This window comes from Falco punctatus, assembly GCF_963210335.1.
Source record: "Falco punctatus genome assembly, chromosome: 5".
Taxonomy (NCBI): Eukaryota; Metazoa; Chordata; class Aves; order Falconiformes; family Falconidae; genus Falco; species Falco punctatus.
Genome location: NC_137584.1, coordinates 82,949,922 through 82,968,959, shown reverse-complemented (window position 1 = coordinate 82,968,959; position 19,038 = coordinate 82,949,922). Strand labels below are relative to the sequence as shown.

Sequence of the window (19,038 nt, the reverse complement as noted above, 5' to 3'; positions counted from 1 at the left end):
AAGAACAAATATCGGAAGCATCAAGAGCAAACAGCCCAGTGCTGATACTGTGCTCCCTTACTTTTTCCTTAAGAAGTACCCACGACATCCCATCCTCAGAGAGGCTTGTGAGACCACCCAGCAGCCACTTCCCACTGCACCCAGACTTGCTGCCAGCGCTCGAATTACCTTTTCTACCTTCTTGGGAAATGAGCATCAATGCACCACCAGCCTTACACAGCCGCAGCAGCTGCAGGTTTTCACCCACCCCACAGCCATCAGCTCTCTCTCCCTGGCCCAGCACCATGAAGCTTGCCCCATCGCCCTCCTCCCTCCCTTCACAACCTTGCTGGCAGCTGCCTGGTTTTGCACAGCTCCAGCAAGTTGTCTTTGATGCTGCTTTTGGCTGAGGAACTCAATAAACAGACTGATCAGATACAGAAGTGAAATCGCTCTTGTTTGAAAAAGTCAGATTAGTGGGAAGCTGTGATTTATTAGAGCAAACAGCTGGGGGGAAATAGTTTTAAGGCACAGGTGTGAAACAGAAGGAACATGCTCCAACTATGGATCAGAAGCTCTGAATTTAAAGGAGTCTTTGGCACCTACTGAGCAGAGGTTGTTAGAGAGGAGAAAGGTGAGAGGTTTGATGGTTAGTTCCTGCTAGAGTGAGAGGTCAGGGGGTCGTGGTGTTGGTTAAAGTTCTGTAGGATTTGCTGAGTGTTGGCATAGGGGCATGTCTGTTTGCTCTGCTCTGCAGTCCTCTGTGCATGTTCTGCTTGAATAGTATTCAGAATTGCAAGCTGTGCATAGTAGGACTTTTACAGGTGTGAGAAGAAATAGTTGGCAATTTTAGAAATATTATTTGTGTTAGTTCTTGTGTAAGTCAAGTGTGGAAGAGAGCGCTGCGCATCCTATGTTCAAAACTCTTTTCTGTTGGCAGTTCTGTCATAGATAAAGTTGCTCAGTTCTTTTTGTTTTAAAACTGGGGAGATACTAACTTCTCATCTTATGGTTTTGCTGTCAGAGTCAAATTTAGACCATGAGCATCAGAAGGTTTACAGAATTGCTGTTTGACAGAACCAGGGCAGATGCAGTCTGGATCTAAAGAGGGGTTGGATGAGGACGAAGGCTGCATAGGTCTGACCACGTTTGCTGCTCTACTGGCAGTGACAGTAGTGGCCACAGGTCTGCAGCCCACTTAGCAAGTCCTTCTGTTCCTCACTTACACCATAGTGCAAGGCCTTCACTTCTGTGTGTGAGCTGTTCGCTGACATCTCTTAGGTGGGGGGTAAGGCCAGATTCATGGAGATGGAGGCGCAGATGATGGAATTTTTGGGCCATTTTGCTTTTTTAAAGAAGTGGAAGTCTTCACAATCCTTCTCTAAAGATTGGGAAAATGCCTTGTCAGCATGTCTTTGGTGCCTATAAAAAAGATTTGTGAAAGTTAAGGCAGTGAGAGCTTTTTCTGATTTGGTTCGATATAAATTCCACCCTGTGTGTATATGCATGTGAGAGAAAACAAATACATCAGAAAAATGGCAGCCCCATCCATGGAGGGTTACAGGCTGAAACAAGATGTGTGATAGGTAGGTGAGCCCAAAGAGTAGGATGGATCTGGGGCAAATGACCACAAACAGCCAGGTCAAAGTTGTGTCCGTAGGGCTCACCACCTCTTGTTATTGGATTGGAGTTACCAGGGTGCATTAGGGAAGGGCATAGTTTTGAAGAGGAACTCAGTAGTGTGCCAGTGGTGGGTTTGATGACTTGCAAGAGGAAGGTTTTTCTGCAGCAGCGTGAAAGTGCAGGAAAAGAAGTAGGAAATAAGCCTTTTGGTGGAGTAGAATCAGACTGTGAAAGTTTTTGAAGAAAGGACAAGAAATCAGTGCCAGAGACAACAGGAAAGGGGTTAAGGCTGAGGATGATAAGAGGAAGAATAAAAAAGACTACCTGTGACAGTTTGGGTGACCCAGAGAAAGAGTCATCTGGATCAGCAAGGAGTAGATGAGTTGCCAAAGCAGGGGATTAACAGGTTTAGATGACAAGTTTAGCAGCGGTAATTAGGGGCTTGAATGGTGATATGGCTGGCTGGAAGAGTGTTTGACTGGACAGAAAAAAGAGGAGGTTTCAGAAGGGAGGTTGGGTGTTGTGTTCTGACCCTGTAGGATGAAGTGAAAAGGCTTAACAACACTTCTCTGTAACTGACGTTTTGCTTTTTGTGTGAACATGTGCAGACATGGTTTTTGTAGCAGGTGAGGCTAAGCATTGTGAGATTACCTAAATACAGCAGTAAAAATTGCATAAGCATCACTAAAGGAAGTTAATGGAAGAGTCATGCAAGAGAAGCAGCAAAAGGCTTAAAAGATAATATCCATAATGTCCATGGGACAAAGACATAAATAATAGGTTTCATGTAGAATTTTAAGTAATTTGAAGTAATCCAGTATAAGTGACAGAGAAAGCTGCCTGTTGACGTGTTCAGAATGCATTGTAATCCAGCATTTCAAAAATGAAGTGCTGTTTCTCTTCTCCCCCACCCCTGTACAACCCATCTCTGAGAATTTGAAAAGGATTCGCCTTTGTAAAGGGTTCCACAAGTGGAAACCTTCCCACACAGTGTATGCAAAAGGCAGACCGTCAGTTTTAGAAATACTTTACATAAAAAACTGCTAAACGATGATTGTCCCATACTTCTCTACAATCCCCAAGTAGCCAGCTGTGATTGTTGGATGAAAGATGGAGAAAAATTGCCAAGTTGCAAAAGCAGCTGAAACAAAATGTCAAGAGCTTTTGCAAAGAATTCTCTTCCTTCCTTCCAAGGAATGTTGAGGTTAGAGATCTGCATTACTGCACGTTTTCACCACATATTTTAGCTTGTGGGAGAGTTAACACTTCTTTTGCACTTTCAGTTTTAAGATCTGCTAACTAGCAAACAAACAGGAAAGAAGGTGAATTTTAGTCAGGGAGGAAATATGTAAGGCCAGTACTTGCACGCCTCATCTCAGTACCGAGTGTGAATGGTCTGCAACTGTGTATTCACACTGATAAATCAGGGGAGCAGGATCTGATAAAATCTTTTGTTCTACTGTGACACGTTTTTTGTGGGGATGTTCTTAATTTCTGTACTTTGGGGGAGCATTTTCATGCACCCCCCGTCCTCTGGTTTCTCAGGGCCTGCACAGCATCAGAGTAAGGCATAGCATTCTCAAATCTTCAGAAACTTGTAATGATTAAAATGTTATGGTGCCTTTAGCTTAATATGTTTTGCACACCCTCTGGAGCAAGGGCTGAACAGAGGAGTAGAGGTAGAATTGCTTTTGAGAGCACTGTGTTAGATAAGGAGCCCTTCTTCAGCTGGACGTGTTTCCTAGTGTCTGCTTTGGCTTTCTGAAGCTGGGGGGTGTTCGTTTTGCAGCCAGTAGCTTGAAGGGTCCTGTTCCTGAGGGCAGGCACAGGGTGTCTGCCTGGGAACCCAGCAGCCATAGCTGGAGTTTGCCCAAAAGAACCAGAGTCACTTTGGAAGGTTGGCTCCATCATGCAAACCAACAGCCCAGCTGCCTGAACCCCGAGAAGGGAGAGCTGAGCTCTAGACAGCAAGTCTCTACTGAGGCAGTCCTTAAACATCTCTGCTCAAGCACAGGTTGAGCCCCGTCTGCCACAGGTCTGCAGTGGAAAGACAGGTGACGTGGGCAGAGCTCTCTGCAAGCCAATTTGCAGAGAAGCGAGGGTGAGAATCGATGCTGCTCTTCGTAGTAGCCTGGAGAAGGAGCAGCAGCAGTAAGAAAGCAGCAGCCTCCAAGTGCTGCGTGAGCCATTCCTGGGCACAGCGTGAGCAGTGATATTGCCCAGGACCGTGAGATAAAGCAGGAGCCTGAGAACCCAGCACGCTCCCTAGGGGATTTGTCCCACGGAAATCTGCGGTACTTGCCACTAGATGGTAGCGTGTCAACACAGCATGTCGTTTCCCCCAGCTGTGAGCTCGTCAAACCTGTAGCAGGGGCAGTCAGGGTGGGCTTGGGGCAGGGGGAGGCTGGGAGGGTTTGGACCTGCAGAACTTCTGCTGTGATGCCTAGACTAAAAGGAATGCAACTTTGCACAGTCCTTGCAAAACCTGTGGTGATGGGGGATTTGAACGGTAGCACCAGGAAGTACAGAAGGTTCAGAAAGTGAAATGTTAGAAAATGGAACAACAAATAGATGAGCAGCCAGCTCTAGGAGTCGAACAGTTTTCCTCCCCTTAAAAGTAAGAGCAAAGCAAACCGAGACAAGCCATGATCTGGCCAAACATGATGAGGCATACACCTTGGGATGGCACTGTGCCAAACAGACTTTCTGGGTTACTGGAAAATAGCTATTCTAAGGAAGCTGCTATCATTTTATTAAACTATTTTAGAGCTCTTAGCTGCTATCGTGCTATTGAGATGACTCTGCATTAAGACATTTAGGCACTATGCAATCTTTAGTTTATGGGTCCCTGGACAGTACTATGCCTCGCAGCAAATGTCCCCAAAAGCTGCACTGAAATAGAGTTAATTTCTAACAGTAATATATATCACAGCAATTGCAGTCATTTTTCTCAAACAAAGGCATTATGAATGCCAATGTTAGGGGTCCAGTTTGAGAGACTCAAACAGCGCAGGTAAAGAGAAGCTCCAACCTGTGAAATAACCTTCATTCTGCTCCGTACTGATAACAGCCAGCAGCAATATTTGGGCTAGTCAGTGACCTTCTCATTAAATACTTCCCCACGGAAACAAATTTCCAACAAAACAACCTGTTGTGAAAACATTAGTTCCAGTAAAAGATGCAACAAACCTCAGGAGGTTGATGTTCCTTGACTGACATTCTCTGGCCTGTCACTCAGACCATCTGCCTGCCAGCCCATTGCCAGGCTGTCAGTGTCCTGGGTTACCAACATCTCCCACAGCCTTGGTCAAGCAGGGGGGACCTGGCCACTGACCACCCCAGAGCACAGTGAAGCCATTGGAACAGAGTATGGGAGAAGGTCCAGATCTGGTTCATCTGATATTGAACCTTTGCAAAAGATGTTTTTCACATGCTACACCTCCCATCTCCAATTGTTTGTTCCAGTTCTTAAGCAAAATTTTGGATTTTAATATTTTTTTTCTTAGGAGAGGAATTGCGGTGTCTGCTCAGGACTGACCAGTGTGCTTATCAGGAAGCCACTGTAACGAATACTGTCCCACCTTAGATTGCCTTGGCTTTTCAAGTCTTCCAGAATTCTCAGCCGCCTTCCTCTATCAGGCAGGGATTTTAAGGCTATTGAAGTAATTAAGCCAACTGAATATGAATGTAGCTCAAAAAAATAAAAATCTGAGATGTTCCTCCTTCTGGAGGATTATCACTGGTCCTTGAGCCAGGGGTTGACGCCACCAAGATAGCTGGCCTTGCTGTTTTTCCACTCCATCATTTCAAGGAGAGGTTCCAAATTCCCAGTGTGGTACCCTATCTCAGGTATAAGAGATCTTTCATATGGAGTAGTTCTGGGCACGACAGCATGCTTTATTAATTCATGACTAAATTGATCCCTTCGTAGAACAAAATTTAAATGTTCTGTATCAAAGCCACGAAATAATGTGGGTGGTTACTATCACCTTGCAAAATAATAATGGAAGGATAAACTACAATAATAGGGTCACCTAAGTATTTGAAAATGAGGGATGATACAAATGGAGGAAACCGGAGATAGCTCTGTCTCAACGCTAATGTGCCATTCAATTTTATTCTCTATAGAAAAGACCTTTTATATATGGCACTCTGAAATAGCAATAATTTTAAACCAAGACCTGCATGAAGTGTATGTTTCCAGGCCAAATACTGTATGGAGTTTAATGGACTCAATATACTGTTTAGCAAGTGTTCATAGCATGAGGAACTACTGCCGCATTTTTCTGGGAGCTTAGTGCTTGGAGGGATCTTCTAAAACAGGGAGTCCAGCTGTCTGCTGTTGCAGGCAACCTTGTCCTATTATCCCTTTATCAGATTTGTCAAGCTTCACCTTAAAACCGATTAGGCCTCTTGCAGCCGCTGTTCCTGCCTGGAAGTCTGTTCCAGAGCATTACTTTATTGATGGATAGAAATAATCGTCAAACTCCAGTCTAAATTTTTATGTGGCTCGTTCACAGCCATGTGTTCTTGCGCCAGCATTATCCCATTGCTTAAACTGCTCTTTCCCTTTCTTTGTGTTTCTCTTGTGTTTTTACAAAAAGCAATTGTATTCCCTCCCAGACTTTGTTAGATGAAACAAGCTTAGCTGTATTAGTCCCCTCTTATAAGGTAGGTTTAGATTCCCAGCATCTTTCTCTGCATCCCTTCCAACATGAATTCATTTTTCCTGAACGTGGGGGATTATGATGCTGTGCTTTGTTCTGGAAAAGCCTCATCCAGGCAATGCCTCACACCATGACATTCATGCACAGGGCTTTTCTGCCAGATTGCTGCAGTGCATGCGAGCTTTTAGCAACTAGTCCCATCATCCATCACCCCAGACATGCCCAGCTCAGCTGAGTGTAATTACATTCTATGTCATTACATCCTTTCCACTGAGCAAGCAAGCTGGAGGGGAAAAAAAAATTTAAAATTAAAAGAACTGGAACTACGAGGGAAATTCAGCTCCAGGCATCTTCCCTTAGATGGGCCACATCAGACAATCCTTCGAGCAGTGAGAGTATAGACTCTATAATTTCTGAATCGGTCAAACCATAATAAGAGGGTGTTTTTTCCTTTATTAAATGTTTCTATATCCCTGCTCTATAAATATAGTCACAAAATACTAGGTGCAGCCAGTGCTATACGTTTGATAAGACTTGGAGTTCTTCCAGTTTGGCCAGATAATATCCGATGCCAATGTTTTCCCAGGTAATTTTGAGGCATGTGGATTGGGTAAGCAGTAACAAATATAACAAAGGGACTCAGATCCCTACTATGCAGTGCAGAATGAAACTTTAGTTCTGGAAACGTCTTAAATTAGGACATTTTAGGCCCACTAATGTTATTTAAAGGAGAAAGCCAAATCTGAATTGTACCCAAACCTGCTCTAACCAGTGAGTTTCCTGGAACTGGGAAAATGCTTTACTGTATCTCCTGGATTCTGAGTCTGTGACAAAATGGAAGTAGAATGGAACTCTCGCCTACGAACAGTGTTTGGACGGACTGATGTTAGGGATGCTTTAAGGGTATATACAGCTATTGCTTTTTTGAACTTAATTCTCCTTTTGCCTATTCCAGTTAACATCCATTGATTTCTTTGGAGTAGTTTCTCATTTACGCTAGTACGTGGTCAGAATATAGCGATATAGGAAAGACTCCAAAGAGCATTCGGACAAAACAAAAAGCAAATAGTGTATTTTGTTCACTTCAGTGGTTTTTTCAAGCTGATGTAGCTCAGTCTAAAGCAACCATCAGTAGAAGGTGGCATCCACATCCATCCTTGTTCTTGACTGTATTTTCTGTTCCATTTCTATACGAGTTCCAGTTTTGCTGCGTTACTTTCTTTGTTTTGCTACTGTATAGAAGTCAGTGAAGTGTTAAAAAGATAAAACTGTCCAGATGTTGAAGCTCATGACAACTAAATAGATCAGCATGATTATTGTTTTTTTTTAATAGATATTGAGCCAGTCAGTCTGTTCTGTTGCCTTGCTCTGCTGAATAAGGAGTGCTTTACGTGTGTAAAACTATACTGCCTGAAAGGCAAGCTGTACGGGGGACAGGTATGTAGCTGCAGTTTCCTCTGACACATTTTGAGGAAAGTACATAAAAGCAAGGTCTGCGCAGAACAACTGATGGACTCAGAGAAACATTGTCAGCCTGGGAAAAATCACATAAACCCTATTCCTTTTGTTATTTTTTGTTTATTATTTATTATGAATTATTATTTATTTCCCATTGTCTGACACAAGGTAATAAAGATGAGTACAAGTAATCATTACAATGCTATTTTTCAGCAGGCTGTACCTAGTGAGAGTTGCGATTACCTCAGTGTGTTGCAGACCATGTGGAGATAAGCAGTTTCACTTGACACCTTCTCACTTACCCACCCAAGGAAACTCCCTCAGGAAAGGGATTTATTGAGTGAGGCACATCAATAACCACTAATCCAGAAAAATTCTGCTGCCAATCTCACAGTTTGGTTTCAGGATTAGGTGTTCTGCTTGAGATTTCCTCCTCATTTTCCATCTCCCTGATTTCTGAAGTCCTTTTCCTTTTACCTGTCAAGTTTTCTCCTGGAATAAGAAAGTAAGAACAAACTTTTGTGTCTGCTCTGTGTCTCTACTTTGCAGGAGGAGAAAGTGCAAAACCAAAGAAGAGTTGGTGCCCTTCACTGCCATTCCTTGAGGAAAGAGCTAAATGCTCTTGATTGTCATAGAGCCTCTACCGTTGCTAATGATGGGACAGAGATCTCAGTTGCTGTATGAGACTCATGTTAGTACTTGATCAGTGAAAGGATGTGATCGCTTGAAAATCTTGATTAAATCACAAGCAGACTTGTGCTTTAAAGGCCCATAAATATAAACAAAAATGTAAGTCTTTGCAGACAGGACAGGCTGATAGACTTTTTAATCTATGGAGTGCAACAGATAAGCATTATCCTTAATAATGCCTCCTTTCTGTTCTGCTGGCTTTATACAATCAAATTTTATGTTTCTCACCTGATCGAGTTCTGCTGAACAGCTAGCACTGGTGGAGTGTTTTGTTTCGTGCAAGTCCAAGAGTGAAATCAGGCAATTAGGGGCCTTTTGGTTTTCCCTTCATCTTCTCGTCCATGAAGTGAGAGAAGAGGTCCTAACTACTGTGTGTTCCTGTGGGGGCTTGGAGATAAAATTAGCATACTTTTTTAAAATAGATGTTTTACCTGACAGTAACTTTGAAACCAAAGGTGTTGCTAGGACTTGCTCTTTACTTCTTTATTTTCAGAATTAGTGGAAAATACCAAACCGTGTCATTTGGGCTGACAGTTATTCTGTTTCCTGAGCTGGAGATAATAAAACAGTGGCAGGTGTTTATAAAACCACTTCTGCAAACTTGTTATGATAGATGCAATAATTAGCTCTCCTGGAGATGTACTTCCCAGCAGCCTGCACAAGTGACTCACACTGATTTCTGTGGGAGCTCCAAGCAGGGAACTGGGTCTCTTTATATAATCGTGGGAAAGAAAAGCGCTGTTGTCTTTACCTAAGAAAGGCAACTTGAATCTGTAGATATAGCTGGCTATTTTTAAGTCATCCTTCCGTTTTACTCACTGACATTGAATTCTGCCTACTCTTAATGTTCTTTCAGAGATTCTTTTCTCCCGCCTATCCTGTGGTGTTTGATTGCCTCAGGCATCATGGTCCATGTTTTTCTTTTTAGGTGCATCATCCCCACTGATGGTAGTATCACCCCAGAGGTATGAAAATAGAACTGGTTCCTCTGGCTCTGAGAGTCCTCTTGTTTCCTAAAGTTCTCCCAGTAAAAGGTACCAGTTCAGAGTTTTCTCACCCTCTTGCCTACTCCTGCTATACATCACTGCAGCTGCAATAGTTTCAGCAGATCAAATCCTGGCATGTGTTGGTTTAAGAGAGCTAACTGCTGCTTTGTGTTCTGTTTAAGCCTTAGCTGTCATGCTTGCACTGTGCAGTTTGTGAGCCTGACATTTTGCGCGTAGTGTAAGCTACAGATGAGTCACACAATCAAAGATTCATGGGAATATTTCCAGTAACTTCAACGAGCTTTGACTCAAACCTCCAGCACCCTTGACTGAAACAGATGGTGTGTCTGCAGGAAAGCAGGCAGCCTGATGGACATCATTTGCGGCTGTATGATGTCACTGACACTGATTTACAGCAGTTGTTAGTGAAACAACACTTCACACGCATGCAAAGCCTTTCCTCAGAGTTGCCGTACAGAGTCCAGGCCAGCTGTTGGTCAAGATGTAGAATGCAAGAGTGAAAATGTAAATCTTAGATGTAAAGTTTCTAAAAGTGAATAGAGGTATCAAACTAAAACAGGCTATGGTACTGAGCACCAAGAAGCAAGTTCTAGTTTAACAAAATGTTCATCACGATCAACCACTTCTGCACTGTTTCTTTTCTTCCTAAAACAACCGCTTGCATAAGGAATGCTCTCACTGCTCACACTCCATCAGGCTCGTGGTTTAGTTCTCCTCCTGGGCCAAAGAACAGGGGAGAATCCTTCTTGTTGAGACTACAAACTTAATCTCCAAATTGACAAAGAGTCCATGAGTCATGAGCTTTCTCCTCTGGTCAGGTCAGCCACTGCCAACAGCTTCCTCTCTGTTTACAGCCTGAGCCACTGCAGCTAGGAACAGGCTGGTCATGTTGCAGGTCATTGTTGTGCTGATGATGAAAGAAGAAGGAAAACTATCTGTAGGTCTCTGATAAACTGTGAGACGTGATGGAAAAAAATCAGGATTTAAGTCACCACCAGCTTTAGAAAGAGAAGTCTTCAGAGGTTCTGATGCACTTCTAATACTTAAAAGAAATCAGATAACTTTTACCTTGTACTCTCCCAAGTATCAATAGATTGCTCATTATTTTTAGGGAGGAAAACAGCTAATGGTTTTTATTGGCTTTGGATGATTTTTACTAACTAGAACTGCTTAGAATTGGAGTTTGCAACAAGCATCACATTTTTAAAAATTTGTTTTTCTTAGGAAAAGCAAGGAAATTGAACAGAGAACATTGGTTTTGAACAGTACACGTAGGAGTCTGTCTGCATGTATTCTGTGAGATATATATGTGATAACAGTATACTAAATTGCATCATGTTCTTCCCTTCATTTATGTATGTTATTGCAAATTTGGTTCAGTACCTTATGGGAAAACTTTCTTGAGTAGTACTGCATTTTGCCAGTTACTGAAGTTTTAGGATTTCTGATACATTGCTTCAAATCTGGTTTATTGCTTCTGATCTAAAAAATTGCATTTCCTATGATGTTAATCTGAAACCTCCGTTTAAAAAGTACTTCACATGTGAGTCTACTTGCAGATAGTCAGAACATGTCAGTAGTGGTATAGAGTTATGGGGCAGAGAGAGGAAGAAAGGAGTTACACTTTGTGGTCTCACACCTCTTCATTTCAAAAGCGGTCTTGGGGGATTTCTTCAGAAATACACTTTTATCTCAAAGCACAGTTTGCTTATAGCAGGTGGTAGAGGCTGGCTATATATACGTTCCCTGTTCCCGCTTTAGAGTGTAAGGCCATTTCTTCTGCTTCTTCTTGTGGCTGAAAACAAGCTGGCTCATGCATAGTCCAACTCTGCGTTCCCATTAGTAGAGATAAAGAGTGAAAAAGAGGGTTGTTACCCACCTCCTGCTGTTCAATGACACAAAACAAGTCAGTGCTTAATGTGCAGATGCGCACATCACAGAAACGTTACGACCAGAAGAAAATCATACAATAAACTCTACTGAGCTGTTGGAGGCTTGTCACTTGCCAGCAGGGCAGACCCTTGGCAGCCCTTGAGGGGAGCTCTGCTGTGGTGTTCCTCTCTGCCAGAGACACTCATGCTTATCCTTTCTCTCCCTGTCTTTTGGCTCTGCATTTCGAGAAGGACAACTTCGATATCCAACTTCAGCAAGGGTAGTTGGGCTGAGGTCTCTATGAAAAACCACAAAAGTGATGGTTTATTTCCTTGCTGAAAAGCGTATGTTTTATTCCACATCTAAGCAGTACTTAAGGTATGTGAAGCTCCCACCTACCAGTTGGTTAAGTCCCATGGCTCTTGCAGAGGACCCACAAGTGCAGCTGAGACCTTTGTGACCCACCTGTTTCTGCACACAGGGCTGTCACGCAGGTAACGAAGCAGCCTGGCTGTCAGCTAGCAGAGCGCTGAGCAGCGCAGCCAGCCCTTTGGCGTGCAGAAACCCGAAGTGCCCTTGCATGCCCTGCTTGCAGATTCACTGCCTTTTGTAGGGGTTGAAAGACCTACTGAATCCAGACAGGGACAGAGCACTGTTCTCTGGCTGTACTTCTCAGTTTGGGCACCCATATCTAAGACCAGACACATAATGGCCTCTTTAGCCCTTGAGGACTGTTCAGACCCTTCAGACTTCCTCACCAACTTCAGTACACCTTCTTGCAGAAGTCCAGCTAACTAGTAGTCTGGGGTTATGTTCACAGGTATAACATCACACATGCAGAAATAGTGTCTTCTGAGCATTTCAAGGCTTCGTTCATAGTTTTTCAGCATTTGTGATTTTTTTTTCCTGTTTACATTGTAATGTATTAATGTATGGTAGAGAGCTCAAAGATGCTTTCTCTTGTTCTTCATTTAGGTCATGGCCCCCATGTGCTTTCAGCAGAATAGAGGAACACTGATTCCTAATGGCCTGACATTTGTCTTGTTGAAAAGAGACAGAAGGCAACACTGAGGAGCCAGTGGTAGATTTCATGTATATTGAGGCAGTCTGTGTGATGATTTCAAGTGCTGTTCGCGCATGAGTCATCCATGGAAGCTGTTCAATTTAGATGCAGGTCATGTTCTCCTAATGCATGACAAGCTACATATGGTCCCATAAGTCATACATCATGATACTTTCCTCTTTTGCAACAATATATAGTATTTTCAGTTCCAGTACATCATACAAAGAGATTCTTGTATGAAGCAGGAGTACAAAACTGCAGCCACTTCATACGTAATGGAAATTGAGTGATTAGCAGAAACAGGTTATTTTTCTACTTCCTTAAATGTTGCACTTCATTTGTAATGATCAGTCCATGTCCAATAGTTTAATAGCATTAACTACCATTAGTATTTAACCAGGGTTTTTTTCTCAGGTCTTCATAATTTGATTTAGCAGTGCTCAGGCTGTTAGGCATAACACATTTAATAGTGTCATCTGTTGTGCAGTGAGAAAAATCCTGAAGATTTAGTAGCCCACAGTAAATAAAAACGGAGCCCAAAGGCTGTGGATAAAGCCGATACTTTCCATGGAATACAAGAAGTGAAAGAAGGAGTCTTAAGCTTTAATAAAACACGTTCACTCATCGCAGTGTGCTCGAGAATGAACACTCATTGATAGCACTGGAGTGCTTGCTTTCATTGCAGTGCTAATTCAAATAAACCACTATCCAAGCAAACTCATCTTGAGATAGCCTGTAATGTGTGTCAACACAGTAAGACTCTAGAGCTGCATGGTTACACTGCAGAGTAGCTGAGATTGTACCCTCATCTTGCAAAAGCGATGACAAATCTGCATTAAAATATTCCTTTTTTTCTCCCTGCTGCAGCTGATATCACTTTGTGTCATTGAAGTCTGAATTGTGTCTGAGCGAACCTGTACTGGTGACACGGCTTCACCCTCTACAGGGAGGGAAGGGCTGACCGTCTGGGTGTAGGAACCTCTTCAACTGGATCTTCTGGTGACAGAGTACTACCACGGAACCACCGCCTGGTGCATCAGTGAGGACAAGCCTGGGAGCTCATAGATAACTGCAAAATGAGCTTCTATACTGTGTGCTGTCAGCCTGCCCCTGCCCTGGTGGGGAGTCCAGTACTAACACATCTGTATCTTTGCTTCTCCCTGCCCCCTCCGGAGTGTACTCCCTCTTTTCCCCTGTCTTGTGTGAAATCCCAGGATCAACCATCTTGTGTCTCTAAGGATCAGTATTTTTTGCCAACCATGGCTCTTCAGGAGCTCCAGGTAGTTCAGCATCTTTGAGACTTTCCTTCTGGGGCTGATGGCAGCAGGCACACACAGTGACTCACGTTCGGTCGACCCCTGCTCTCTGCAGGGATGGTCTAAATCAGTTCAGTGAAATAAAGTGATCAGCTGGTGCACAGAAAAGCAGAATTGTGCCCATTACTCATGCTGAGCTTAAAGGAAAATGTCAGTCAAAGGTCTTCATATCTCAGCAATAATCTCCTAGAAACTCTGGTTGATAACATCTTGTGCTCACTCTTTCCTCCTTGTTTTCTTTTTTTTTTTTTTTTCTTTATACAGTATAACATAGCAATCTCCAGGAGAGATTGTACCATTACAGGCTTGCAGCTCTGGAGCAGGTGTTTGTTTATTGCTTGGTCATTGAAAACCGCTGTGTGATTGTCTTCCCCCCCCCCCCCCCCCCTAAAATACCATAATTTTTATTCCTCCTTGTTAGGAGATATGTTAAATTGTTCAAAGGGGATATATTAAAATATTCACTGTAGCGAAGGTTTAATGAACAGAAAACTTTGCACTTCAGAGTGGCTTTCCTAATGCTTAGATTTCCTCTCAGTATCTGAGCAGGGTCTTTGTCTTCATTTCTGCTTTGTTCTTCCTCCTCGTCGGGACCTGCGTTAGGAGTTCACTCGGAGCTGCTGCTGTTAGTCAGGTCCGGATTCAAACCTTTGGGGGTCTTGACTTAGACGGCAGGATCAGCTGCCTGCCTGAGCCGTTTCTGTGGATTCATGGGCCACTGTGATCTCAGAAGACCCAGGCAGGGTTCACATACTGTTGACCTGATCAGTGGTGAAAGTTCAGGCTAACACGTTAAAGTACAACATGACTTACCCGTGCACCTGCCTGTGCATTTACATCGAACAGTCCTAAGGCACCTCTACTGGCGAGAAGCTAGTGGACAGGATCAGGAGGCAGTCTTCCTGACAAAATAATATGCCTGAGTTCTTCTCTTCAGTGTCCCAAAGAATTTTAATGCCTCATGTGAATAGATGTGATTCTTTTTTACTTTGAACAACTGATTGATTTTTTAAATGACGAAATTTCTCACACCAGTGAATGCATACTGGTTTTTGGGTTTGACTGCAAAATGCTATATTTGCTTGCTTGCTTTTTTTTTTTTTTTTTTTTTTTTTTTTTAAGCACACTTGTAGGATATCCTGTTTCACAGACCAGGCTGGCAATTGGAAGCAAATGTGTTTGTAAAACAAACCCTAAAATCTGCAGAGTTTGTAACAGAAGCATGATACCAGCATAAGCACTTCTATCAAAACACGTGGAACAACTGTAATAACCTTGAGTTCTTTACGAGAGAAAGTAGCAACAGTTTATGAAGCATTTTAAATTAGTTTATTTCCCTTTTGAATCAAATTTAGGTCTCCTTCCTCTCCACTAATATAAAAAAATAATGGGACTGGACGTAAGGCAGTTGTTCTAGACAGTCTCAGGATAAGGACAGTCATCTACAGGGAGCCGGTCTGTGGCTTTTTCCCATACAGAACAGGTGTGTCACAGGGGGTTTGGTTTCAAGTAAATTGAAATTTCAGAACTGAAAACTCCTAACAAGCATGAAAGGCAGCAAAAATACTAATTAGCTGCTTTCTCTTTCACAATAATAGACTTGCAGATTTCATACGTATCACTGAAGACGCCCAACTTCATTAGCTACAGGGCGACAGGAGGTAGAAGAGATCAAAGCCAAATTATTTCTTTGTATTATTAGTCAGGGATGCAACATCTGTCAGGAACAGAATGTCTGATAGTGCTCACAGGTATTTCTGTTCTCTGTTTAAAAAGAAACCAAATGGTATACTCAGTCTTATACTCTTATTCAAAAAATCCTTAGGAAATTTTTCATATTAAAAACTGCTACTTAACTACTTTTCAGTCCGTAGAATGAGTCATTTTACCACCAAGAGTTTAAAAAAACCCCACAGACTAACAAGCTTTCTAAGCCTACCATGTTAGTACATAGCAAATTAGATAAAATCAGTAAACATCAAACTCTTTCACAAGCTTGCTTTTAAAAGCTGGATTTCCTAACTCCGGGGAAAAAACATTGCCCCTGTGAATGCCAAAACACAGTTCTTTTTGTCTTCTCTGTAATGAATGAGGAACAAATGGACACATTATCCCTGTGGAAGTTGTCACAGAAATTAAGTCAGCAGTTAGGGTTGTGATTTTGGAACTTATTTTACTTCATAATATGTTTACTGTATTCCAACCCTGCTCATTAATTAGAGATGTTTAGGGTACGTGTGACTCGCCAGCTGTACGGTCTTGCCTGAAGACATGGGATTTTCAGATTTTTTCAGCAGTTGAACTCCAGTTACTACTAAGGGATGGCATGAAAGGGACTTCCTGGAAACTGTTATCATCTGAAGGGATGGAAGGTAGACTTGGATCTTATTATAGTGACTCATGTCTGGAACAGACGTGAAACAGTCTATGAGGAACTACCTCCTGCCCCGGCTAAGGCACAAACACTAGTACAGCATAAACAGATCACTTTTTAAATGGCGTTAAAAGCAGCGTATGAGACCAGCATTGTGCAACTTACACTAGCTGGCTATTGTTTTGGGGCTGAAGTTTCCACTTTCCCTCAGGCACGGTGTACAAAGGAATTGAATCAATCACCCTCCATTCAAGGGGAAATAAAAGTCCATCGTCCTTCAGAGGACCTCGGGTTTGAGACCTTCTTGGTTAAAAAGTCCTCCCAGCACAGGACCCATAACAGTACCTCGGTCTCTGCAGAGGTAGTAGCAGCGTAAGAGCTGATGACTTAACACAAAAAGGGGAATTGCAGTTATTAGTTATTAGTGGCTCTCTTCACTGGGAGCAGAAGTAAGGAGCAGCTAAAACCGTATAATTTTCCTGTACACTTTTAACTAGGTAACGGGAGCCGGAGTTGGCGTGTTCTTGCATGTATTTGCTATGGGTGGAAAAGCTGCTGACTCTCGCGTCTCCTTGAAATCAATAACGTGGCTCCCCTTGTCTTCAGGGGGAGCAGAGGCCGAAGCTGCAGATGCTATAGGATAATTATAAATGAAACAGAGAGTTGCAGTATGCAGTAAACCCCTGCGTGGCTGCGATTCAGGAAAGCACTCGGTGTTCTTTGTCAGGGGAGTAAATCATGTAGCAGCAGGAGACAACTTCAATGTTTTAAATGCTCCTCAGGAAAACTAAACACAATTTGGACTATGCAGAATTATGTACTCCATACCTTCATGGAATTTTTCCACCTTTGAAGTTTTTGGGTTTTTTTTTTTACCACAAAAATAAGCTTGTTCCTTCTTTTAACGTGTTCCAGTGTGCATTTGTTTCCACAGCTGATCACTGAAACCCCAAGAAGGCAACAGCTGTTATGAATGTATAATCAGACTGCCCAGCTAATTAGTGGTTTTAAATGGACTTGGGGCTTTTTTCCCCCCTCTCCTTCTTGTGATTTCAGTGTCAATGACACTGTTAAGAAATTCCTAATGAGGAAGACTGTTATATAAATGCTTCGTAAACTAGGTCTTCTTTTATATTCAAAGCATAACACACAATTAAAACGCACCATGGGCAGAATCATAGCTTCATTTAACTCATCTCAGCCTACCCACTCTGTGCTGAAATGAATATATCCTGCTTTTCATCTGATGTGTCCTGTTGTGTTAGATGTACCATACTGATCTAAAAATGGTAAATTCTGTGGGTTCCCAGAGTTGTTAGCAGAGCCAGACGCTGCATGCATGCAAGACATGGCTCCACACAGCTCCTCTAGTTAGAAGGAAAAAGAAATGTGTAAAATGATCTCACTTGTCCTTTCAGAACAGGTTTCTAATCCATTTCCTTGCAAAAAAACCCACTGAAAATAAAATTTTCCTGTTAAGGTTGACAGACTATTACTCATTTTTTCTGTAACATTTCCTGGTTTATTCATGGTGTGATTATAGTTAATCAGGGAATAACAGTGCAATCTGTGAGGACTTTTTAAAATTAGTTGGAAATCATTACTTTTAAAAAACATTATTTAGGACCACTTCTCAACATTGATTTTTGAAAATACTGATTTTTTTCAAGAGTTTTTCCTCCAAAATTATGGGTTTTTTAAAGAATGCAGTATTTAAAGATAGAAGATAGAGTGTTATATTTAAGAATCACTAACCAGAGGCTGAAATCTTCAGAAAGCCTTCCTCTGATAACCTCTGCCAAGCAGTGCTGGCAGGTAGGGAAAAATAGAATCCAAACAAAAAATGGAAACCCTGCCGATTTTTTAAAGCACGGCAAAACGTTTAACAGTTTGAAGTGTAAATGAACCTAATTCCTTCAGTAATTTTTAAGGCAATATATATTTAAAGTAAATTTTTGGTTTTTAGAAAATGGAAAGGTTTTAGAAATGAGGAACCTAATTTCTTTGGTAATTTTTAAGGCAATATATACTTACAGTAAATTTTTGGGTTTTAGAAAGTCCTTCTGTATTGTGTGTGATGTTAACCAGACTCAGAATACAGTTATTTCACTCCTGTTTACTGCTGGGGGGAGAAAGGCTACATAAGCTTCTGCTTACCGTACCCAGGCCCCACAAGCCATGAATGAGTCTCCCTATAGAAAATGATTACACTTGCTTTAGAATTTCTAATGTTTCTGAAACTGCTAAATACTAGTTTATTTATTGCCTTCTGTTTTCTGAGACTTTAGCACTTTCATTTTCCATGCTTTGACCTGCAACCCTGAGAGATGAGTAATTTTTAAAGGGGAAGTGGAGTTTCTTCACTGACCACATAAATGCAACAGCTGGGCTTTTATGAAAGATGACCCGAGATTATGAAACTGGTGATGCGCCCATCCAAACTGGTGTGGCTGAGAGGACAGCCTTAGAGCATGAGAAGTGCCAGGTGCTAATGAACAGAGTGAAGGGAAGGTAAATAATTCTGAGCTCTGGCAATCCATCCCAGCAGCCAAATATCTGCATCCAGAGTTCAGCTTAATTGTTGCTTTTCCTTGCAGGTACCAAGCAAATGTTTTCCTACATGTGCCCTTTTTTTAAACGCGATTGGCTTGTCTGTATTGCTGGGCAGAGATTTATCTTATTTACCTAAGGTGAGTCTATCTGATGATTTCTGTCCACTTACCACCTGTACCTTCCTCAAAACTCTTCTTTTTATGGTCTTTTAGATAAAGATTTGGTATTTATGTGTCTCTAACTGTAAGGTTATACATTTTTTAATATGCTGTTGGCGTGCTAAGTATATGCAGTAACAAAGGTACACACACTGTGACCTGTATGCAGGGGCTAGACTTGTGGATCAGAAAGGGAAAGAGCTTTTCCTTTCTTTTGGAAATGATACCCCAGCTGTTGTCATTGCAAATATTGGAGCGGTGCCTCTGTGACTCACTAG

General features: G+C 42.1%; 1 protein-coding gene across 1 annotated transcript in view; it reads left to right on the top strand.

Moving 5' to 3' along the window:
• NID1 (nidogen 1) overlaps positions 1-19,038 on the top strand; it is a 96,227-nt gene that overhangs the window by 63,128 nt on the left and 14,061 nt on the right. Inside the window, exon 20 of the mRNA XM_080388913.1 lies at positions 1-19,038. This exon is cut by the window's left edge and continues 12,930 nt beyond it. The gene's annotated coding sequence lies outside the window, so the exon portion shown is untranslated.